Here is a 25,939-nt window from a genome sequence, read left to right as displayed (position 1 = left end):
CTCGAGCCGAGAGCAGTGAACGTCGCCGAACAAAAAGATTAATATAATCCTCGAAAAACTTCAACTTCCCAGACGATTAATTAAGATCCGATCGAGCGAGTCGCATTCAAGCTGGCGCATACTTCGTGTTTCCTTAACATGGTAGAGTGATCAAGTTGTAATAATTCAATGCGAAACGCGGGTATGCGGCGCGACATTAAAACGAGCGGATCGGCTCGCTGAAACTTGAACATCCAGTTGTTTAATCGTCATACGGAAAGCGGATGTTCCCGGCGTCTGCACAGTTGGCGATCTTCTTTCTGGTCCCTTACTCGCGTGTCGTTTCAATCTTCTTCCATCACCTAATCAATCATCCCTTCGAAATGGTACATATCAGAAATAATTCCGATGTACATTCGTAAACGTTCTCGCGTTACACTAATCTTCTTTCTGATCAAACGTGAAACATTCCGGGGCATTTTGTACTTGGTTAGAACGACAAATTTTCTATATCATGATGAAATAGAAATTAGGATTCACCAGTTTTTAAGTTAGGATAGACGCAGGATTGGAGGATCGTCTTCATCCTTTAGCAGAGTGGCAGGCGATTCTTTCGACGCGGAATCACCTGTCGCGGTCGTGTGATCAGGGGCGCCGATATTTCGCATAAATCATGGTCGCGCGAGATTCGCGTCATAACCCGGATCGGGCCCCGGCTGACCCGGGGTCCGTTTCACCGGGTCTGGCGTAGATTCGCCGCATAGATAGCCGACGGCACCGAACCGGAGCTGACAGAACGCATCTCGGCCGCACGTTTTACAAGTTGTTTTACAACCCGGGGATACAACGCCACACGCTGAGAGCCGCAGGACCTCCCTTCCCGTGGCAGAAGCGAGAAACGCCGCTCTCTTTTGTCCGGGACACGGGCCCTCGACTTTTCGGCCCCCGAGGTCCGAGGCCCGAGAACCGAGACGTCCTCCTGTCGACGCCTCCGCGAGTTTTAAGTGCCCCCCAAACAGTCCCAACAAAGTCTGTCTCTATGTGTGGCGAAACAGTTTTATTGGACGGTGTTCGCGCCTTTTTCAACCCCTTGGCGACAAGGGTGGCCTCGCGTGGCAGCTAGATAGCAAGAAGACAATTTTTATGTAGTCGAAAGAAGAAAGATGCAGTTTTTTTTAAATAACAAAAATAGAATGATATAAAATTAACTAGAGATATAGTTATTATAATTAGTTTAAGAGAAGGTGAATGTATTAAGTTGGAAACTATGAAACGAGCGTCGCACCTGAACACAGACTAAACAAAAGCGCCCGTTTCATAGTTTCCAACCTAATAGTTCTTTTTGGAAGCAAATAGTAAAGAAAACAAAAGAAAATTAGGTCATTACAGTAAAAACTGTATCAATTTCAGAAAAAGAACAGAGACAGAAAATTCAAGACAGTTATTAACGTTTCCATTTACTAAAACGTCACGAATTCGAATCCAAAGTATGCTAAATGTGCTTGTGTAACGATGCCTTTCCCAATTTATAAAACTTGTACCAAGTATCTGCATGAACGCTTAATATGCGCCGATCGGTTTAAGAATCGTACAGATTGCGTTGCCGTCTGATCAGATCATCGACGCGAGTTAATAATATGAACGTTTATTAAATGTTCCGTCTGTGGAGCGGCTTAGCTAACCGGCTAATTAGAGACGGTTGAAGTGCTGAACACATCAAGAGCCATGTGCTCGATCTGCTGGAGCACTTGCGAAACCGTTCTAGGGGCGAAAGAGCAGAGACGCGTGTTTCCCGAATTTTTCATAGAAATCGGGTAGAAAATGCGGGGCTATCTGAGAAACCGGTCGATCTGGTCGATCTAGATATGCCTTCGCAGTTGTTCCAGATCGTTGCGATATGCCCCGATATCTCTAGAGTTTCCATAACAGGTGGTTCATAAATTAAAGCTGGTTTCCTGAAATTAAGGATATTAATTGTAGAGGACGTTATTCGCGAATCGTTTAATATCCATCGAGATAAAAATGTATAACAGTCTAGCGCAATTACGGATTATTTACGCTCCAGCTTTTACTCTCATATATGAATTATAGTTAATATTTCAATACTTATTAACATATATCACATCAACGTTTGTTTCTCGCTGAATTATCAGCACTCGACGGAACAAAACTCAAAGATAATCGAATGCATAGAATATAATATTTTCATTTATTATCTCGCAGAGCAAGCTTTATTAAATTCTGGTATTTTATAATGACAGCCTGAAAAACAATGTGTTACAGTGCAATTTCCACCGCAGAAAAGTTAATAGTTTTCTTACATGCACTTGTTAAATCTTAACAGCAAGGAAATAATCCAGCCTAAGAGCCCGAGCATCCGGATTATGCGAAACCGTAAAATCAAAGGACGTAACCGATGAACAAAACATTTATCCTACGATATAGAAAAGATCGGGCAACAGCCATAATTGCGACAAAGTCGTCCAGCTGAAATAAATGGCCGGCTTCCTGTCGCTCGGTTGTCGCAATACGAACGCCGTATTACACTCCGCGCTTTGAACATTACAGTAATTAAGCGATCACGGGTCTTATATAATCGCGTCGCCGTGTTCGGAATTTATAAATGATCGTGCGGCGCCAACTGCCGATACTGGAAATACTGGATATTCCGGAATATCGGTGCACTCTCACTTAGCATGTCGTACAACCTAGCGTCTAGCGTCCGTTGCTGATAAGAGCGCATCGGTTATCGGGTCTAGAGTCGTCGGAGGCTCCTTGAAAGCGGAACGCGTAGAAAGGAAGATCGGTCAATTCCAACAGGCTTGAAACAATCCTCGTACCCACATCCTGAAGCTTTTAAATAAAAAGGCGATAATGTTCGACCTTCTTTTACTTTGTTTTTCATTTATCCTTCGCTCTCGTTTCTATTTATTTTTTAGAAATCGTTGAAAAGCAGATGCTTGTGACAACTACGCGAATCAAGGCAATTTTTAAACGAACGGATTTGACGCGGATGATCAGATTTAAGAGGCTAATTTACGCAGGCAGGAATCAAAATAATCACCGTCAACTTCCGTCATAATTTACCATTTAACGTAATTACACGTTTTCCCAGGTTCGAACACATCGACCTCGTAAGGTGTCTCACTTATCCAGAAATATTTAGCAACGCGCGTCGCTTCCTCGAATTTATTACAACTCGTTAAATCCCCATCTGGTTTCCTCCAGCGATGAAGTCACCTGCGATTATTATGCGCGCGAGCTCTCCTACGATACTCTTCCATAAAACCACGATACCACTTTCAGCTTAGATATACACGAACTCCCCCCCAACGAAGCGAACAATTTCTATAAATTCCGTAAGCCAGTCGTAAAAATCCGCCGACGACGACGCAATTATTAGATTCTCGCGCGCCGACAGTCCAGCGAACGCTCGATCGCAACATCTCAATCATCTTGCCGCGCGCAGAAACAAGCAAACGAATACCCTTTCGGGCGGGAGGTTGAATAAATCAAAACCGACAAGTTTACAACAAACCAAGCAATTTCGGTGCGGAGCTCCATCGCGTAGCCGAGGAGTTACGAGTTACTACTACGACGCGACTCGGCTCGGCTCCGACGCGCGGCCGGAGGGGTGCGCGTGCATCGCGCATGCGAGGAAGAACCGCCTCAATTATCAAGCTCGTTTGTAGCAACTTTGTTTACAACGTCTGTTGCCCGCTCGCATGCGTTTAGCCGGGGCCGCTCTTCGCCGACGCGGAGCGACGCGAGGCGACGCGAGGCGACGCGACGCGAAGCGACGACGGTTTTACAGCCGCGCCGCGACTTTACGCGCGGCATAAAAGCGCCCTTCTGTGAATAATTCTTCATTATTCGCGCGCGAGGACGTATCATTTCGTCCACTAAATAAACGCGCGCTCAGAATGCTCAGTTACAAGCCAGTATTTCATTAAACCGGGTAATAATAATGCGCGAGAGGGAATTACCGTTCCGTTCTGGCGAAATAGTTGCGTCCATTCCTCACCTATAGGGTGTCCGACGACATTCTGCGCGGATTTTTCCATCTCTATCCACTCGAGATAATGTTAGCTATACTATGCAGAAATAGAAAATATAATAGCATTTATGAATAGGATGTGATTGAACGATGTAATATATGCAGAGGAGTTACTGTTTAAAAAAATTGTCAACGAGTCGTCCTGTCTAAGACCACATTCTCTTGATTAAACTATAGTGCGAGCAACGTTGTATTAAACGGTCCAGTTACAACTTTTTAGCAAAAGTATTACGGTCGACTGACCATGTCCACCGGGACACGAAGCGCCGGGACGCGACCGGCCTTATTTTTCAGGTTGGAGGCGATGTTGCCGGTGATGTTTTACACGGCGACCTGTCAGCCACCCTCTATATTTCACATGCGTTTAATGTCGTCGTAATAACATCAGAAATGAAGAATAACGATCACCGTCGGCCATAAAAGTTCCTCTCGAGTTCGAGACATCATAGAGCCCGGTCGAACCCATTGTCTCATATCTGTTAACCGTATCGGGGGAAAAAACCGCAGAAGGGCTAGGTTCTCAGGATCCTTAGCCAGGACCCTTGCTCTCCGCCAAGGTCCCACTGGTCGGCTGTCGTCCATAGGGAAACGTGAAACGCGAACGGAGAGCAAGAGAGACCCTGCCTTGGAATTCTCCTCTTCCTCTTCCTCTTCCTTCTCCTCCTCCTCTTCCTCCTCCTCATTCTCCCTCTTCCCTTTCTTCTTCTTCTTCTTCTTCTTCTTCTCTCTGGACCCAGCACCGTCTCCCCAACCCCTCGTATCCTTCCATCCCTCCGGAGGATTCTTTTGTTTCCCGCCGCGGAACTCCAGTCGAGATCCTATCTGACGTAAATAATTATCCTGGATCCCGGCAGATGCCGCGTTCGACCGCGTTCGACCGAACCTTGGGATTTTCATTCGAATCGTGAGTCCCGTTCTACGGCTCGATCCGCGCTACCAAATATTCCGGATCGTTAGGATCGCTCCCTGGTACCGTCTTCCTACCTATTCTTCGATGATGCTAGACGTAACCCTTTCCCTGAATATGAGCAACATCTACCATCTATATCCATATTTTAATTTTAAAGAACTCAAGCAAAATGGAAAATTATTCTCGAGCGAAAATAACATGATTTTCACTTACTGTTTAAAAGATAGCTTTTAACCCTTTGCACTCGAAGCCATTTTAAGCCTAGATCTAAAATAGCTATTTTAACCAGCTGCATTTCCATTTTATATAAATTAGTACAATTTATGAGTATGAAATCGAGTCTAGCGAATCGTAAAACTGTTACGCTTTTAACAATCTTTTTTAAATAAGAGGGTCTTTAATAACGTCAAAATTATTTTAGAAATGATATAACGATTTTCATTGGCGTCTCAGAGGCGCCACTCGAGTGCGAAGGGTTAATACCAACGAGCTCTAGACTCGACGATTGTATATTATACGATAACAATAGCGGGATTGGATTTATTTAAATTAGCACAAAAGCAAATTAATAATTAATATTTATGTTTCATTTTTTGTTGCACATATTTCACTACACATGATTCACGTTGCCCATCCAGGTATAAACTTTTAATTTTGTACCTGTAAGCCCCGATCATTTTTTCCATGCTATTATACTCGCAAAACCATTCACCAATCCTTTCACCCAATGCACGAAAGAAACTAATTTTTCAGATGATGATTACGACTGCATGATCGGGCACGATCATCGCCGATCCGTAATTTTCAGCAGTAATACATTAAGGTTTTAACTTTTTTCACTGGATCCTCGATACGGTATTGTTATCAGCGAGAATCGTTTCGATCGGAGCGTAAACGAACTGGGGTATCGAACGATTTTATGGCCCGCGGTTTATTGAGCTGCTGTTTACATCTCTTTTTCTTTCGAGTTTCTGTACATTTTTCAGGAGTGTAGGTCGACGGAGCGATGATTTTTGGAGCGTATTACACTGTGGGCTGTTTCAGGTTCAGTTGGAGTGGCTGATTTAATCGTGACAGCGGAGAAGAGTACTCTTAAAAAAGTATAGTTACGCATTAACAATCCGAAAGCGGACGATCGGAAGGCAATCTCGAGTCACATTTGACCCAAGCTAAATTAGTATACTTCAGACATTATAAAAAGAAAGTAGAAGGTTCTGTTGTCAGAAATAACACAGCACTGTTGGCGAACTGTTAAGAAGTAAAATGAAAATAAAATCGTAAAATATAAAACCATAAAGTGGTTCACGTTGTATATTTAATTCGAACATTAACCCTTGCCCTGTAACGAGTTAGTCTCTTGATAAAATTTTCGTATATGGTCTACTAAATATGAATATCACCTTTTTCTTCTTAATCGAACATAATTGAAGAAAACAAATCTTTTCTTTCTATTAGTGAAATTATTAAAACCGAAAGGGTGATAATCAATGAACTTGTGTTAGAAATTATGGTATGAAAAAGAAACATAGTACTTCAGTTTATCTCATAACAGATATGAAAATATGACACGCAGATAAAAATGCCAATACTTGTTGAATTTAAAATCTCCAAGGTAATTAAGTACAGTAAAAAGTTTCAGAACCGATTGCAGGAAGAATTGATTGATAACGCGATATTACAAGGCAGGGGTTAACCAAATCTCTGTCCGAGGTATCTTAGCTGGAGGAACTCGAAGCGTTTCTCGAGGGCCCGTCGTCCGCTTTAAAAGATCGAAGGCAACGCATAACGAATTTCACATAAATTGCCGAGATAATTTCGCAAGTTGTTCCTCGAGGGCCTTACTCGTTCCCGATCCGATAAACAAATTACACGGCAAACGACGCGACGCGCGCGCGCGCGCCCGCGCGCAGGAGAGAGTCTAATTTCACCCCAGGCGGTGCAATTTTCAGTGTTTCACTCGCGACGCGACACACGTACCACGCCTCTAGCCCTATTGTCTATCGCACTGCGGGCAATTTGTCCTCCGGTACGCTGTCACGATTAAAACGAAGGAAACTCGTTTTTGCACTTTTCTACGCTATTGCGGATCAATCGGACAAACTGCTACACTTTCATCCACGGAGACCTGTCGTCAAAGATGGCGAACGCGGCGACGAACGGTAAGTGCTAATTGCTCGTCTATCTTTTTTATGTAACGCTAATATGGGTACGGTGAATTCGGAAAATTCGATACTTAGTTGAATGAAAGGATCATTGAAAAATTATCTTCGATCGAGATTACGCTGTAGAAAATTTCGTTATTAAAAAGAGAATATTATAATTTTGTAACATCGTGGTAAAACAAATGTGGAAAGGGCGCTGTACAAATTTCTAGAAGCAGAAAGTTGTTGGCAAAATTAAGAAAAATGATTTCTGTTTCTCATACGGTTTTGTAACAAAAAGAGAAATTTGCAAAAATAGATTTTATGAACGTAAAAGTAGAAAGGCCGTCTTTTAAAACAAGCAAAGTGATACGAGTACACTCTATTTCTCTAAGAAAGTAACAATCACTTTCTAAATTATATTTAAAATAGCATACCGACGAGGATGCAATATTTCGGCCAAATAAACCTAACAAACTCTTTTCGGTGATATATGTAAAATTTGGACCGAGTCCAAAACATTTCCATATTCCGCAATTGACTTTCGAGCCGCCTGGTCGGCGAACTGTGCGACTTTTCTCGCGCATCGATATCCAGAGGAATACTAATTCGACTTTTAAACAAGTCGTGACTGCTCGGGCCCCGATTCGATAGCGTTGTACATACGTATAGTACAGTACAGTACAGCGTATACGCAGCCGTGGTCGTTTCACGATTTATTTGATTCATAGCCGAGCCGGTGACCCGTAAATTACTCGGCTCGTTTCGGGGCTCTGTTCTTCCCCGATCGACGATAATTTATCGAACACAGGCCGGATCGGCAGAAGTGTCGCCCGCGAAACGAGGTCGATCCCGTGTACCCCGTTCGCTACGATCGCGGACCCGGAATCGTTTGGTAGTTGGTAGTTGGTACCCCCGTAGCTCCGTCCGCCTCTTGATTTACGATCATGATCGATCGTTGAACGCGTGGGGAACCCACGATCTCCCTTGCGCTGTCACCGGATTCCTCGATCCACTATTTTCTGCTATCGTCAGACTCCGAAGCGTTGTTCCCTGGCGCGACTGTATCGCGACTTTTGTTACGCGTACCCTCTATTTCTTCGGTCCTGTTCTGTCGGCTTCACGCGGCGCGACCGGGATTTTAGAGTCTCCGTTGCATCGTCGCATGCCGGAATGCATCCCGGGGTTCTCTAGCGGTGCTACGACTCTCGATTACCGATAAACTAGTGGCGTCTTATGGTTGTAATAAATACGACATTGTCGGAGACGCCGTTTAGACGAATTGGAACAGTTGAGGTCTCTTGAAATTCCTGAGGTCGAGTCTGTTGGAATCGGTTAGAAACAACTGTGCGATGATTTTTGAGAGTGAAAGGAAATTTTATATTATTAATCGTTTTCAGAATTACGATACTTTTCTCTATTAACACATCTTGCGCGGGAAGCGACTAAAGTCGTTATTATTGATTTTCTTAGTTTTTAATTTCTGACAAGTTGTTTTTATTTTTTTAAAGGGAATAAAGAAATTGTTTTTAACACAGAAACTGAAACTTTTATCAAAAGGCCCTAATGTTTAAAAACTACAGTTATCTTATGCAGGAGGAATTTTGCGTCCGAACTGCAAAAAAATCGCCCGCTACAAGGTAAGACTCTGGCGGCAAAGTGCCCGCGCAAGATGTGTTAATATTTATTTTTCCTTAATTTTGAAGGGTCGATAATGGTACTCGAATTTAGGAATCAAAAATTTACGCTGGGCACTGTCTTAAAAATTCTTATAATAAATAACGTAGAAAATTCACAGGTTTGATATCCTATCGATTAACTTAGTTTCAATAAAAGTCACCCTGTTAGAGTCTACATAAAATAATTAAATCCGTTACATTTATTATATATATTCGAACAGTGGCATTTTTATTGAAGCTATCAATACAACTCAATAATTTTATCAAAACATGTACATGCATGTACAGTCGCCATAAAATTATATTTATATCATAATACACTAATCGGAAAGGCACCCTCTCTTCCCTTTCGAGGAACCGAGGTCTTCCAGGTGCAAACAGTCCGCGAGCTTCGCACGTAGCCGGCCTTTTAGCGGGCGTCGACTAATTAACGCGGGCTGCGCTCGCGGACTTTGACAGTCGCTGGCATTGTTAGCCCGGCTGCAACGATAATTACGTAGCCCGTAACGATCCGCACAGGCCGGGCATTTATCGTTTCGACGCGGATTTTCGCTTTTCTTTCGTCTCGCCATTCCCGGTGACCAGCGACCGATACCTGGTACCATTCCTGTTACCCGTGTCCCCTTCGTTTCCTCTCTGTACACTCTATAGCAAACCGTTCCGAGCGGCTAGATCGATTCTCACCTCGGATGCAATTGTTCCGCGAAAATCGGCGAAACCAACGAGCAGAAAGTTCGTTTGCTGCCGGGCGGGAACCGGGAACGGGAGTAGTAAATTGTTTGGTTTGGCTCTGCGGGAAAATTGAATAAGTTCCGTGGTTTCTGGGAACTCGGAATTGATATTCATAAGATTCCTGAAATCGATAGATCGGAAGAATTTGGTACAATTACAGTCCTCAGTGTTTCGGAAACCGAGACTGCGTTCCCTATACCTAAACGACCAGTAATACGCAAATCGTGGTTTCATCCGTAGACAATTTTTCAAATTAGTTTGCTCGAAGTCGGAAATCAGATTAAAATTTATTTTCTGTTTTAACAATTTTAATCCTCGGATGACAGGCTTCGGGTTTAACTTTGGTCTCCGCAAAGAGGTTTCAATAATATACAAATGAAAAGTGATCGTAAATATTTGAGTGGTTTTAGTCGCGGCTGCCATAAATGCTGAAAAATGTCCGCCGTCCAAAGGTGAGGTCAGAAATAGTGTAATAATGTAAATAATGTAATAGCGGTGTAAAATCCCCGTCCTAATCATAGGTCTCTCAAAATCACGTCTTTTGAGGTTTCAAGGTACTCCGCCTTTCACTTTTCGATAACGTCTCGTACTTTTACTCATACCACCTCCGTTTGAGAGCGGTGTCCTATGCACACGATTTACAAACCGAACGAAATCGTAGGACCAACCAAACATAGGTACGATGAATACGATCCGTACATTCGACTGTTTGGGCTGCCAATTCAACGTAAGTTATGCGATGAATGAGCTAACGTTCTGTTTTCACGAGTCGCACGTATCGCACGCGGTGGAGGCGAAACAACCACCGGCCTATTGTAACTACCCTGCTTCGCTAAGCGCATTTTTCATCGCCGGGTGGACCGTAATCGCCATCACGAAACTTAACAACGTGTAAATAAAGCACCATGCGTGCCGGCGTAAGGCAAAACTGGCCAACTAACAGCTGTAATCAACGAATATATTTGATAGGACAAGAGCGGCCTGTTAATTTCATGTTTTAAAAGTCGAATATACTCTTCGTCGCTGCATGGTATTTCTTTAATATTTTGCAGTAGAATTTCTTTTATAGCTGCATTGATTAACGCTTCTTCATCGCCAATTCTTATACGATAACGAAAATATTCATTGTATGCAAATCTTTACTTTAACTTTTAAGTATCTATAATTGTAAAGCAGAATATGATTTTGATTTAAAAGACGTTCGCAACATTAAAATTTAGTAGCTGTTCAAAATTTTCATATAAATTGTTAAAGCCACGTCTATTAAAGAAAATTTGCGTTATATAAGCTTTAATAATAAGCCTTGAAAAATGACTTTAAAAATCACTTTAGAGACCTTAGCACCCTTGTAAATACATATATTTCAACTGAGAAAATTGCAGCTCCGATTCTACAATTCAGCCACCATGAATGAATCATTTGGAACGCGTTCGAAACTCAAAGCTCCAGCTTAATTTTGAGTTCCCTTTTCGCTAAAATTACCCCGTAATGGATTACCCTCGGATTACCGAGCACCCCCCCAGCTGTTAGCAGCCTAACGCGTTAGCGAGTTGTCCATGGCCCCGTTCCCCGAGCAATCCCCTTTCTTTCGCAGAATGTTTGAACACGTGACTGGGCCGTGCCCCAACGAAAGTCACTTTAGACAGGAACAGTTAAGCGATCAGACTATTTGTTTTCTCCATCTGGCACGGCCCGGCCCGGCCCGACGCGACGCGTAGGTTCTACGCGGCGAACGGGGCCCGGCCTGGCTCCGGCTGACATTCTCCGGGGCCCGATTCGATTCACGGCGCTCCGCGGGGGGAACAAACCACGGGACCCTTGTACTGTTACAACGACCCGTAAAGAAGCCGATATTATTCCTACGTACGACGGTAGTTACCGTTGACATTCCATGGTCGAGGGTTACGAGCGGCGCTATGCTCGTAATTCTCGGTTTTTCTTTTCAATTGCAACTGGTTCACCTATCCTCTCTCGGCGTTTCTGCCATTAGTTTCGCTCTTTCGGCACTAGCAGTATCATTTTTCGAGAAAAATATTTTCTGTGAACAAAATTGCGAGATAGCTCGATAATTAATCAATTATTGTAGATAAGAAATTTCCAGTTTGGCTGAAGACAATAGAGAAGTATTTGATTATATTCAATTAATTAGCTGCGGATTTGTGTGTCCAAAATAAAGATTGCCTGTCCTAACTGGAAGATAGAGAAATTAAATAGCAAATTTATTCTTCAATCATTCTCATGGATCGACGATAATATACTAACAGCTTAAAATCTGTTGTTATTTTTACTACTTTAAACTACATTTATTGAATTTTTCCATAAATATATAAAATCCGTTGTCTAATGAGATTTGAATTATTTTATAAGCAAATAAGTCGAAAAAAGAAAATGTGATGTATAAAAAGTATTAATTTCGAGTACTATGGAGAGGATACGATTCAGAAAATAATTAATTTTTAGTGCAAAACCTACAGCAATGTCCATGACAATATCATTAAACAGAATCATTCAAAATATGAAATACTGCTATAATAACGTAATAAAATGAACAATGTTTTAATGTTAGTTTCATTTTACTCAACAGAAATCGAACGTTGCCCCCAATTTTACAAAAAGTGTAAATTTGTCCGAGTGATATATGAAGCAGTTGCGGAGCGTAATTACGAAATCGCAAGTATGATAGAGTAATGAAGCAGACACGCGGAGCGTCACGTCTTCGCGTCGAGTGTTCATTAAATTTCGATAGGGTCGGAGCATGAAAAAACCGATGCTAGCGATATGTAGAGCAAATTAACATCATTTGGGTGGACCTGATAATCTGGAAGCTCGCAGCTGCACGCTGGCAGCACGCGTTATATTTACCATGGAGTTACAATACGCATGTGTGAACAGAGTGTGGAGTACAAATTAGCAGCGGCGGCAAACACCTGTTGCGCTACAAATATTTGATGCCTCGACTGTGTATCACTTCATTAGTCTAATTCTTATCGGTTGGATAATCGATGCGTCTAAATAAATCAGTATTTTTTACACGACTATCAACCCTTTCCAAGCAAAGATATTTTCATTTCGAATGATTGATTTTAATATGCATTTCGTGCTTACGTAATTAAACAATTCTTGAAATACAAACATTAACTTTATAAAAATGATTTTGGAACGTGATGCAACAATTTTGATTATTGTCGTGATGATATCTCGAGTCATCGTCGTTGAAAATCAGTGGAAGCTCGAAGCGATCCCTTTAAATTTTTGTCGCCGATTCGAGAGCATTAGAACGATTTGTCAGAAGTGCTCGAGCGCTTGAAACAATAAAAATTGCTATCAGCCTTATCAAATGACAAACTCCGTGGAGTAATACGTGTTACGATTGCTTTATTTACGGTCGCAGATAAAAATGTAACGCGTATCGATCGTAGACCTTCTACTTACAAAATATTTCCACAGGTAATCACGCGACTCGGCGCGACTCCGGTGATGTAAGTATTTGAAGGCGAACGTTCGGATAGAATATTATCTGGAAAACGGGAGTAGTTGTCCGGAGGAAATATTTTATTAAGTTCCAGTTCTTACATTATAATCCAGATTCGCGTCGATCTTATTTGTCAATGAGGCGAACAGCTTTGCCTGCGACCGATTCTATAATCTGTGTTATTTCCAACGACTTGCTGCTACTTGTTTCGCTCGAGTTAGGTGAGTCACAAGGATGATAATTAGCGTTATTATAACTTGTTCTCAGGAACAGATTACTTATGACTCAGGCCAAACACGATTGTCGCAGTTTTTTCAAACTTTGTTCACGCCTTGTCCTGTAAACTAAGTAGTCTAACTTCTAAATAAAATCGGAATCGTTTGATTAAAGTTGAGAAATATTTTAAGCAGAATATTGCAACATAGAAATATTTTAAGCAGAATATTACAACGTAGAAATATTCTAAGCAGAATAGTAGAACATAGAAATATTCTAAATGGCAGAAGTTAACTAAGAGCGCATTTCATCGTTTAGTAATTTCAAGAAGACGAAAATACTGTGACGACATTTTCTAAACTTCTGAATTCGAATAATCACGGTATCGCTCCAAATGCGCAAAGATCCACAGTCCAATAACACCGTATAAATTCACGATCGAAGAGGGTGCGACTCGGGTGAGGCATTCCGCGGCGACGTAAAATATTTCCGAAATCACACCCACAAGCCGCGGTGAACTTCCGGCGGCCCAAGGACCCACGCACGGCACCGATAACCGTGACTGTGACTGTGACTGTGACTGTGATCGCGATCGCGATCGAGAAACGTGTTACACGGCCCGCAAAATACCCTCGCCGATCGTCCTTAGATCTTGTTTACTCGCGCGAACAATTTACACGCTGGCCGCGGTTGAGCGAAACCGTATCGGACCCAGGCGATTCGCAATATTTGAGTTGAACATACGGCTGGAAACATCGATACCGGGACGCGATAAGGACCACCGAGCCAGGGTCCCCGATTGGCCGGCCGCACCGGCTCGATACCGATGCAATAACCGTTGCAGATAATCGAATTACACACAGATGCTTTATCGCCAGGTGTACTACGACGCATTATTCCTGCGAACTGCGACGTAAATCGCGGCACGACCGATATTCCGCCGCGTTTCGTGCGCGATCGCGGGAACAGATCGCGTAGGACGGCTTCGCCGATAGGGCGAGCTCGTCACCTCGAGGATTTTATCAGCTTGACCTTGTGGAACGGGAATTGCGCCGACCGCGAGGGGAGTTTTTGCCGAATCGACGAAACATCCGCATCCCAGATTCACCCTTCTGTGAATTAAATTGATCGAAAGCATTATTTTGGAGAATATAGTAAAAATATACCTATTGGTATCTCAAATAATTAATATTTGATGGTAATAAATAGCAGATAGTGGAGTCTTTATGTACTTACGGTGCTTGGGGATTTTTAAAATGCAAAAGTATCAATTAATCAGGTTAACAGCATACTTACTCTTCACAGTAACCTTTTAATTCATGATGAAAATCGTACTTGTATTTTTGTAAAGCGATGTATGAAAATGAGAATTTGCATAAAGATTTACTGTGTAGTAATTACGAACTATAAAATCAATTATAACAATTAAAAAGTAAACTTGCTACTTTAGATTCATCTGACAATTTTATATGACCTTCTGATAGATAAAAAGAGAATTTTTCATGAATTTTTAGCAATGGAAACGTATCTTTTTGCACTTAAAATATTTATCAATGCAATATTCTAATTTACATATATTAAAATCTACGATTTAATTCCTGTATATCCAATTATAATAATTTGTCTTATGATTTTGACGTCTACTTTATATTAGCGATTTTATTGAGTTCGAATCTTCGAATTTTTAACAGCTCGTGATTTTCGATGTACGTGACAGAAAATCGGATAAAAACATATCTATCTCGGCCCTCGATTCTCTGCATTTCAGGATAAATTCGTTCGGTAACGCATTATCTTGGCGACGCTTTTTATCGCGTTCAAATATTGGTGTATAACGATATATATGATCGATGTATAGCTTCGCGCCTCGACCGGACTCCTTAGGTTCGAGAAATCTTCGTTCGATGACTTTTTTTCTGAGAAAACACAGTCGATCCGTCGTTCATCGACGCCGCTTCGAAGATATTTGATGGAACGCGTTAACAGGACGATACGAGAATTATTTGTTTACTACCGACCGAAAATTTCATGTCACCCTGTGAATTTACAAACCCGGAGATATCACTGTGTCAACAATCGAGACGCAATAATTCTGTTGATCCGTGGAAGATATTCTGACCATACTTCAATTAGGAAAGTTCCGCGCTTGATTCGATAAATGGTATTCTATAGATTTTAGAATTTAATTATATTTAAATTAAATAGTTATGTAATTATATTTAATTATATATATATATTGTAACGACTTATGCGAAAAACTTTAATATAAAATTTATGGTTAATTTGATATATTCTTCTTTATTTCTATCAATAATGATTAAGATTGACTGTCTATATTTTATTCGAACGTAAAATCCTATTTTAAAATCGTGGAAGATCTAACAAAGTGAGGAGAAACGCAGCGATAGAACGCTTGACCAACAGGGAAGACTACAGTGCGAGGTTGGAGGTACAAAAAAGATTTTAGAAAGTGCAGCATTGCTAGAAGTTAATGGTACACGCGTAAAACATTATTGGAAAGGAAAGGACGCCCACGTGCTGCCTATCACAGAGCGGACAGCTTCGTTACCCCCGTATGCCCGTATTTTCCGATCGCGTTCGGCAATCGACAATAAACTGCTAAACTATAATGCGAATAAAGACGTGTCCTCGATACAGCTGCACAGAGCCGCGATAAAATTGCGCTACACGTAGAAACTTGCTTTCGCACAGATTATATGACCGCTTTTCGAAAAACTGTGCCTATAATTTTTTATTGGAATCATTGGTACAGGCGTTAAAAAAATCCTTTTTTTATTGTTAATGAAAGCTTTCTTGACCTAGTATAGAACAATATATTTGGACATAATTGCGTATATTTGCTATAATCAATTCGTTATTTTCTGTGAAACAAAGAATCTAATTCTTCTGATCTCAGCAACAGTAGTAAAAATAATTGTTATAGTTGGACCGTGAGTCTTTAAGTAAATTTTTATTTTTCTGCTGGAAGTTCGAGAGGGCTAGATGAGGAAAAGTGTCTCTCGCTTACTCGTACACGTATACGTTTTCTGTTATGTTCGATAATTGCTCAGTCGCTCGAGCTATCGAATTTGAAAAGCGAGACCCGGTAAATATCCAAAACGGAGCGTAACGTTTCGAAACAGAGCGAAATACGCTACCGTACAGCTGCTACGTACTCACGTTTAAATACTCCTCTCGTTATCTCCCGCCAAGGCTTCTTAAGCAGTTCAAGAAACCCGGCTCCCGCGAGTGGGGGAGGTTTTGAAAGAAACGGCCAAGACTTTCCATGACAATAGTCCTCGTAGAGCGTGTTTGAGGCGTCTCGAGTTTCACTCGTCGACTCGAGATCTCTCGAGGCTCGAGACCGAGGCTCGAGACTGAGACGGTTTCGATCCCGTGGTAGTCCGCGCACCTATACCTGTGCAGTCGCGCGCTGTGCTGTTGCAGGATGAATACGGATGTTCGCCCCGAGTGCAGGGAGCGAGATAAGCCTTGGCTGAGACCAGAGAGACCGGAGAGAGGCTCGAGGCCTGAGACCGGGTCCCAATCAGCTATGTTTCACGGTGCTCGCGACATTACCATTTTCTATCACCTATCGTTCCCCATATACATTTGGCCGAGCGTGTGCGCGTATGTACGCTATGCCCCGTACACCCTGCTCGCGTCTTCCGTCGCAGAGGCGCGCATACTTCAGCATCCGCCGCGTACAAGAGTGTAGAATGTAGAAAACGTAAACACGAAAGGAACGATATCGGAGCCGAGTGGCCCCCCTTGCTTTATGGTGTCTCCGGTTCCGTTCCATTCGATCCCCCTTTTTCACAATCAGGCTGCGATGGTTCACCTAGGATTAGCGTCGCCCAATAGGGACCAGACTAGACGACGACGTAGCGACTCTTTGCTGGAATCTGAGAGTCGGAAAACGAGTTTCACCTTTTCCCCTTAATCGTTGGTAGTATTTCGGACTCTCATAATCACTCATTAATACAAGAATACTATTTAGTTAACACATTACAGTCGGAAAAAGAGAATTCTTATTTTATTCTACACACGATAATATATATTTATTAGTGTCTTATGACAGTTGAATAAAATATATTAATTACAAAGATACTAATTGGAGAAATTCTATATCATTAAAATCACCAGTCGTATAGGAAATAAAATGCCCCGTCGTTAAGGTATTAAAAGTCTGATATATAAATTGGACAAACGTCTTGAGCTTTCGCGAGTTCCCACTATCTTCCTGCGAGAAACGTAAGTCTATTTTTCGACTTCATTTTTGTGGCCAAGATAATGGAAGAAAGGTTGATCCAGGTCCGCCGACAGTTTATGACGAAACTCCGAATAAAGGGTTCGGCTGGACGTCAAAGGAGCGGTGAAATATAGCACATGCCAGGATTTATATGTTTACTGCCACGCCGCTGTTACATAAACGCCGCGAAAACTATGATTTAGCGGGGGCTAACGTTTAGCCGGTGAATTGTGCCGGGCGTGGAGATTTTAATGGAGCGACATATTTAAAGTTCCCATGGTCATTTTAGAGCGTTCGTGATTTTTAGTCGACAAAGCATTTAAAGTAAATTCAGCGTTATTTGCATAGTTTCTCAATTAACTCACAAGGATGACAATGCACGCTAAGGAGTATTTTCATTCGAACGGGATACAGTGAATTCTCCCACAGCTTGTTAAGAAAAGTGGATAACTTGGGAAAGGAAGATACGATTCTTCGCAGCTCGTTTTATAATATAATCGTATCCCCTCTTCCCAAGTTCTCGATTTTTGTTTCCAAGCTGAGGGACAATTGCGGTGAATTTACTGTACTCCAAAGCGAAGGATGCATGTGCAAACGACGCCGCGATGCAACATAAAGTTCCCATCAAGCGTTACAACGAGAGACTCGCGTGCGCGAAATTCGATCAGCGTTCAAGAACATCCAGGTACATAGACTTACACATGCGCCGCGGAACCACTCGCGCGCGTGATTAAAATTAATCGCACGCATAACGACACGCGATCCGTTTGCCGTCGTGCTCCAACTTATGCGATCGTAAAGTACGCCGTGCCGCGCGGTGCTCGCCTCTTGTTTGACTTTCGAGTCCGTCCGAGATTAACATTAAAGAATATTTGCGAGCAGCATTCCGAATATCGATCAATATCATCTCGTCGTATTTTCATCTCGATGCAGAGTCCGCTTTAGTATTGTAATATTTCGTTCGCGGAATCGCTCGTTGCTCGAGTGGAAACGGAGCTTGACATTCACTCACTACACTAGCTCGGCTATGGTGGTAGGTGCTAAGAGTTCCTCGAACAAAGTCCTTGAACCGCTTGACACGAGTCCTTTTGACCGAGAGGTTTCGTCACGTTACACACGAATTAAGCAAAATCAAATATTAAACCCTTAAACCGAACGCTTTCTCAGGCAAAACGCCGAAATTACGTAATTCTGTACGTCTGTTACATAAAACTGTAATTTAAGACAGTGAAAGAATTCAAATATGATTGTTAAAATTGTTGAGAAAATAACGAAATGACGAACCAGCTCCTATCTTTTATAATTGATGCAGAAAATTGTTATCTGCATTGCGTTTTCACTTGCATTTACAGCGTTTCTAATTATTTGCTAAAACGCTAAAATATTCGAGATAAAGTCTGATGGAATCCTGGTCTATGATGTCGGATTGGATTATGATATTAAAGTTAAATTATACCGTGGAAATCAGGGCTGCTTCCAGAGAGCTTGTTGTCGGCTTCGATCCTATGCTTTGGCAACAAAACTAGTCTCTCGAAGGAGAATGAATCGGCCGATACGCAGGTTCTAATAAGCGATGACGTGTGTCGAAACCGACGAGTACGTCGGTGGAAAACAGCCGGCGTACAGCATGCCGCGGGAACAATTATAAAATGGCGAGTATTGCCTAATCGCCGATCGTTCTGGCGCGTTCCCGGGCAATTGTACGCCTAAGCAGCAGGCGTAGAACCGGGTCTCATGTGGGCGAACTCGGCTAGACACTCGGCTCGGAGACACCTCGGGCCCCGAGCCCCGAGCCCCGGGCCCCCGAGAGAGTTGAGTCAGCGCGCAGCGGTGGTTCCTCGCATAAAACTGATCCGCTGAAGCTGCGCTGCAACTATCGTGTCTCGGGATCCATCGCGATGCCACCGTTATTTTGTACGTGGAATACGAACGAGTTCGATTTGCGCAACCGCCAGCTCAGGTGATATCGAATCGAACAAAAGACAATGTCGCAGACATCGTTCGATCCGGCGACAGTTGTCGAGCTGCGTATCTTTATGCAAAAATGTATGTTGTCTGTTGACGTATGAAATTATTTTTTTAATGTAATTACATACCCTTTTCCGATTAAATTTTCAACATTTTCCTGGGAAGAATATAACATTAATTTAACAAAAGTTAATGGATTCGAGAGATAGGCGAAACTAGTGTAAATTGTCTGAAAGTAACGCAATGTACACTCGCTATTTTCTTTCCTTATGGCATTTCTTAATCGAAAATAATTAAAAAGAAAAGAAGTTCCTCTTGTTATACCTTTACTAATGTTTAAAATCATCGCTATTTATTTTCGCTGCAAATGTACATTGCACGGTATTCGCTCTTTTTTGTCATAAATATGCTAAATCTGTTGGCTTTATATTAAAATTAAATCAATTTCTACGAAATAAGCATTATTTCCATTATACAAAGATTTCGTGCGAAAATTAGTACGTTACAAGGTGATTTAATCGAACGGAACTTCCCTCGAGTAAAATATAATGCAAATGAAGCGTTCATGCTGCAATTACACGACACTTAGTTGCCGTGCGAAAGTCAATTAACCGAATCGAATTGCAGGATGAAATTTATTCAAGGAAAAGTCGAACGAATTAAGGTGTAATCAAGAATACCTGCCCAGTCGGTTGGCGCGTATTCCCCGCGCACCGAAATGGTTCCGGGGAGCGTGTTGTTTCAGAGCGACCGGCGACGGCGACCCGGTGCATACGCGCGCGGACGTGCATGGGTAGCTACGGGGCAAACAGCAATCATATCCATAAAGTTCCCGTGATCCCTTCGTGCCAGAGCCTCGCATGCTGAATAACAGCAAGTATTAATGGCCCGTCGGTCATTTCAATCTGTCAGTCGAACGTATGGTCGTGCTGGTATGTGTAGGTAACCTTGTAGCCCAACCTGCGCAATTTTTGTCTCCTCGGGATAAGCTAGCGCCTCCAGCTTGCTTCAGGGATCCACGAACAAAAATGACTCTCTTTATTCCCAGAAGATTTACCGCCATTCTCAGCACAGTTCGCAGAATTATTCCGCGTGAAGATCGTCGATGTAGTGGTTACGATAAAAGCGGAGAAAATGATGAAATTTAAACATATGACTTCATGAAATATAATTTCAAATTGACTGAGAAAGGAATTGATGCATTCGAAAGTAAATGGCAAAGATGAAGATTTATTAATGAATGTAATTACAAACATTTCGTTACATATTTCGAGATTGAAGGTGCGAATGGCAACCGAAGAATAGATGTTAGAGAAAATAGACAAAGTTCAAAAAATTACTGCTTCATATTTATGCAGAACTATCTGTATGGAGTGTTTAAACGTCTACACAATCACATTGAGCAACAGTATGATCAAAGAATGATCAGAAGATTTATTTCAAGTGAGATCGCCGAGCGAATATTAGGAGGATCAAATAGCACGTTACTTCGCAACACAGCTTGCTTACATTGCCTTAAAAATACAAGGCCACTTTACGATGTAATCTTTATAGAAAATGATGATCAAGGGTTATATCATTGTAATTAATCTAAAAACATTTCTCAATGTTTATATGCAACATAATAATTAACACGACTTGTACTGATTAAGTTCAATTTATTTTCCTACACTTCAAGTAAGATTTAAAGAACTATATAAATACACGTACACGTGCATATGAAATGTCGGATGTTTACGTAAATATATAAAACTGTATATCTTTTTTCAAAAGCTGTTGATTTAATCAAAATATGCCCCGTTTGCTTTACTACACCCTTTTCAACAAGATATCAATGCAGAAATGCCTGTCTTCAACAAATTCTGATCTTTCGAATTAATAAACTCTGATATGGAATATTTCAGAGTGTCTTCATTTATATACTATTTAAAATATAAAAGCTTTTTTTGCCTAAAGTTGCAGTCTTCAGAGTCATGTAGCAAGATATATAGCTTATAGAAACATTATTTAATAAAAAAATAAACAAGAATCTTTTTTATAAAATAATATAATTTTCGTATGCAAATTGATGCATCTCTGTACTTTCTTTGACAAATTGTTAAAGCATTTTGGTCGAAAATTTATTATCTCAGAAGTCGTGTTGTCTGTCCGCGGACTTTCAAATAATCGCCTAACATTGCGTCGCGTTTAAAAGCCGACGCTGCCGCGAATTCCGCGCGCGCAATATCTCCGCGGAGCGGTGAAAAACGGCGTGAGAATGCAACGGGGAAGCGCAACGCCGATAGAATGCGACGATATCGGTGCACAGAGAGTCTGATAATACCGCCGATCCTCCTTGGTGAAAAGGTTAAACGGACAACGCGTAGCATTTGCATTACAGATCGATCGACTGAACTTTCGGTTACGCTTCTGTCCTTCGCGACGAACAAAAAGCGCCGCGCCGCGCCGCGTACGAATTCCTCCTTGTCATTCTTATATCCCAGATCGTCGGTAAATTTTCCAAATGGCGTTTCCGCGACGAGACTTGATCGACGAGCACGATATCCTCTCGTAGATGCGCGCTGGCTCGTGCTCGCGTGCCTAATTGACTATTTATATAACGAGATACGCCAGTGTTCGCACATTGAAATTTATGGAGTTTCTTATGCGATTTCTCGCCCTCTACCGAATCGGTTGGCAGCATCGCGGCGCTTGCGTAACGCGGACGCGCGAAAACATTCATTATCACCGTAAGCAAGAAACATCGCCGATTAGAGTCGCGGCGAGGATGATTAATAAGGGGGCGACCACAGGGAGAAAACGCCGAGCACGTTCCTTTTCTTTCGCGACGAGTCAATAATGTGCTTGGGAAGGGAACCCGCGAGGATTGGAATTATCATTTTTTCGCAATCTTTATTACGTTTGCAAATTAGACCGCGGCACCATAATTCTCTGCATCTTGAAGTGATTTCGATACGGCGGATGGAATTTTTCATTCGTTTTTGCCGCCTTTTTAGTCATAGTAATGGCGTTTAATTACTTGCTTGGATAGCGGATATTTAGTGAAATAAATACTTCCGTGATAAAGTTTTTCAGATAAATACAGAGTTTCATGTTCATCTTACGTACGAGTGCAAGGCATACACGTTCAACCGATTATGTCCCAGAGTTCCTTTCACTGATTAATATTTTATTTTCTTACTTTGTCATAAATAAATCGCTTGTTCAAAGCGAGGCTGAAACTCCCGCGGTTAAAATCGATTAACAGCGCTGCCCACGAATTAATTTGTCACACCTAATATTTACGAGGAGGAACAGAATTTCACGGAACGCCGGAGATTCGAGTGATCGGACGCGTTACAACCGAGAAGGATCAATTTCATCCGAGGCCGCCGTTTAAAAAAAATTCACTAATACCGATACTCCATCAAGGATCTTCCGTCACGCGGTGGAAGAATTTAATTAGCGTAATTCTACCCCTTATTACGTTAATTCCTTTAATCGCTCTTTCTCGGACCTTGATGGCAAGCCTGTGGCAACCGTGTTGCGTCATGAATTTTTATCGATCATTCCGAGAGCCACGAAGTAACTGCAGACTGACCGAAAGCTAAAGCTACTTCGTACCTGAACGGGACTTTTTCTTTTAATCATTTCAGCCGAATGTTGAAAGATAATTTTTTCTTGGAGTCTGTCTTTAACTCATTATGAAATCCATCCAGAAATATATACGTAGAATACATACTTTTTGTTACAAATATTTCAATTATGAATGAAAACACGTGTCCTCCATATATCATAACTTTCTTTTCAATAATGCGTTTATGATGTATTACAGAGACGATCCAAAAATTTTATTCAGTTGCCAAATTCTAATCAGAAACCTTGACATAATCTTTATTAAAAATATAATTGGTCGAACCGCTAACAATAAAGCTGTATTCTGTAGGAGACTAAAGATCGAGCTTCGGTTGTAAAAAGCAGAAGGCAAAGTCCTCCAGCAATATTAATGAGGCGGTCATCAAATTCAAATTACTCAATATTGGGTGCGGTGCGTTTAATTGTTCAGTCTATTTCTTATGAGGTTAGATTATTTTCAATTGTATTTAATTCAATCTTAATGATTGAAAGATTTAATTTGATTGATTTTATTATTTATCATGATACGGTGAGATTTATTGTTTTTTTTTTTTTTAATATAATTGATCGAACCGCTAACAATAAAGCTATATTCCTAGAAGACTAATGATCGAGCTTCGGTTGGAAAAAGCAAACGGCAAAGTCCTCCGTTTTGCATTCTAGAACTCTAGGCGGCGAAGCTCGATTTTGAAGGGGCCGTAGCCTCGCAGGGAGGCGAGATAATAAGCAGGTTGGAGTTCTGGATTCTGGGTAGCTTCGCACCTCCCGTGCTCGAAGGTAGCGCCGAAGGGACCGGAGGGGTCGAGGCCGGGCCGATCTCCGAGAGCGGCGCGCTGGTCGTCGGCTCGGTTTCGCGCAATTTATCCGCGCTCCTCACGAAATTCCCGGAGATAAGGGGCCGAGGCGCGAGGCACGTACCTCTCGCGAACGGCAAGGCGAGGAGGCGAGGTGGAGAAAAGAGGATCGGAGCGGAGCGGAGCGCGAGAGTAGGTACGTCCGTGCGTGCTTGCTCGCCGCGCCGCCGCGGCGTTTCGTGCGGAGCCATACGCACCGCGGGCAAAAGTAAGGACGGGGATAGCGGCAATTACCGTCGGGCCGAGAGAGACGGGGATATTCATCATCCGAGGTCATTTGAATACCGCGGTGCGGTGCCGAGAGGAGAACGAGACAGCCGGATCGACGAGCGGCGCAGGATCCTCCGTGGCGGACGAGGACGCCGAAGAAAGAGGACGCGAACAGTGGGAGAGAGGAAGATGGCAGATTCTACGTGAGGCTGAACACGGTACACAGGTAAACGGTCGCCGGGAGGGAGAAAGAGAGAGATATACATACAGAGAGAGAGAGAGAGAGTGAGAGAAAAAGAGAGAGAGCAAGATGGCCGGCCGGCCAGGCGAGAGGGAAAAGGGAGGCAGGAGAACCGGTTGCCGAGGAGGTAAACACGCGAAGGTGATGTACCCTCCGTGCCTCTCTTCGTCACTACAAAGTACCGGGGCTCCTTGGGGATTTCGAGCGACGTTCCCGAAAAGTCGGGGCAGAAGAGGAAACCGGAGAAATCGGGAAGACGGAGGAAGGATCCGTCAACTTCGGTCCGAGAATACCCGTGGCCCGATGTCACAGAAAGAAAGCAGGTCGCGCGATAGATTTAATAGACCAGGGAACGGTTTATAAGGGCGAAGGACCGCACGGCGAAAAAAATTACACGGATTCCTGGTTCGGATGGCAGGTGTACCAACTTGTTATTCGGCGATTCGGTTCTTGCGCGAGGCCCCGCTCCCAGAAGAAAGGCTAATGTTTTGATCCCGGGCCGGGCTTTACTCACCGCACGTCGTAATCTCGAGACGTACGCTGACTTTTGCTCCGGTTAATTCCCAAAAAAATCCACCGGGCCCGGCTGTTTTTCGGCGCCGCGCGCCGGCCCCGGGTGAAAGTAGCTAGCTCGCTGACTTTTAAACTGCCCTCGCGGCTTTCCCATAAAAAGCCGCTCCGCCGTGATTCAGCGTTGCACCGGCGAACATGTGTCAAGAAATTGGCCGGTAAGCCGGAAAAAAGCGACCGGGGGCCCGTCGGTGGCCCACCCGGGGGAACGGTCCCCGCCGCAGTCGCAGTCGCAGTCGCAGCCTCTCCGCAGATCGGGCCGCGCCGACCGCGGCGACTCGCGCCGAAAAAAAGCAAACGATCGAGATCGATCGACGATAGTCCCGCGCGTTTCGTTGTCATTCGACGCGGCCCGGTCAATTACCGTGCCGTTAAACGCGAATCGTTGCCGCTCGATCGGTCCTGCCTCGGTGCATAGGCGCAATTTGTGCATCACCATATCGCGCTCTTCTTCTTGTGAAACCGCCGCTTTCGAATCTACCTTCGTGCTAATTACCCTGCGGATACTTATAGAAATTCTCGTTTGAAAATCTGAAGATGAAAAAAGTTCTTACATAAATAATTTTAAGTTCTTTTGTGCTGATGCGTAAACGTTGTTACAATCCAACTATGGTCTCAAGTTAACAAATGCGCATGCGTTTATTGACGATGTTAAGACGACTAGTTCTATCCAACAAACGTTAACAAATTCTAGATGAAATATACTAAAAGACGAGGACATTCGTTCGACTTCTTGGAATGAGTTCATTCGACGAAGACGCATCCGCGCGACCATTTAACTCGTTCGCAATCGGAGAAGCTTTTCGGGGTCGCGGTTTTACTAGCGGCCGCGGGGAATCGCTTCATCAGCGGCCAGTAACGTAGAATGTTTATTGACACGCGTCAACGAGGTCTAGTTGGAGCACACTTAGCTATACGCGTGTTTCGCGACGTCACCGGCCGCGGCCGTTTTTGTCGCGTTTACGGCAGGCCGCGCGGAGTGGGAGCCGCGGTGATTTTCAGAGGAATGCCGGCTATCGTCGGGCCGGCTTATAGAAGTTCCG

General features: G+C 42.9%; 1 protein-coding gene across 3 annotated transcripts in view; it reads left to right on the top strand.

Moving 5' to 3' along the window:
* Positions 1-25,939, top strand: part of Egfr (epidermal growth factor receptor) — a 204,947-nt gene that overhangs the window by 87,579 nt on the left and 91,429 nt on the right. The window contains exon 1 of one of the 3 annotated variants that reach the window (XM_078187011.1): positions 6,956-7,105. The exons of the other annotated variants lie outside the window; for them this stretch is intronic. The gene's annotated coding sequence lies outside the window, so the exon portion shown is untranslated. Of the gene's footprint in view, positions 1-6,955; positions 7,106-25,939 lie in introns of those variants that run through there. 3 annotated transcript variants of the gene reach the window in all.

Source organism: Augochlora pura, chromosome 2 (assembly GCF_028453695.1).
Source record: "Augochlora pura isolate Apur16 chromosome 2, APUR_v2.2.1, whole genome shotgun sequence".
Lineage (NCBI taxonomy): Eukaryota > Metazoa > Arthropoda > Insecta > Hymenoptera > Halictidae > Augochlora > Augochlora pura.
This window is presented reverse-complemented; position numbering and strand designations above follow the sequence as displayed.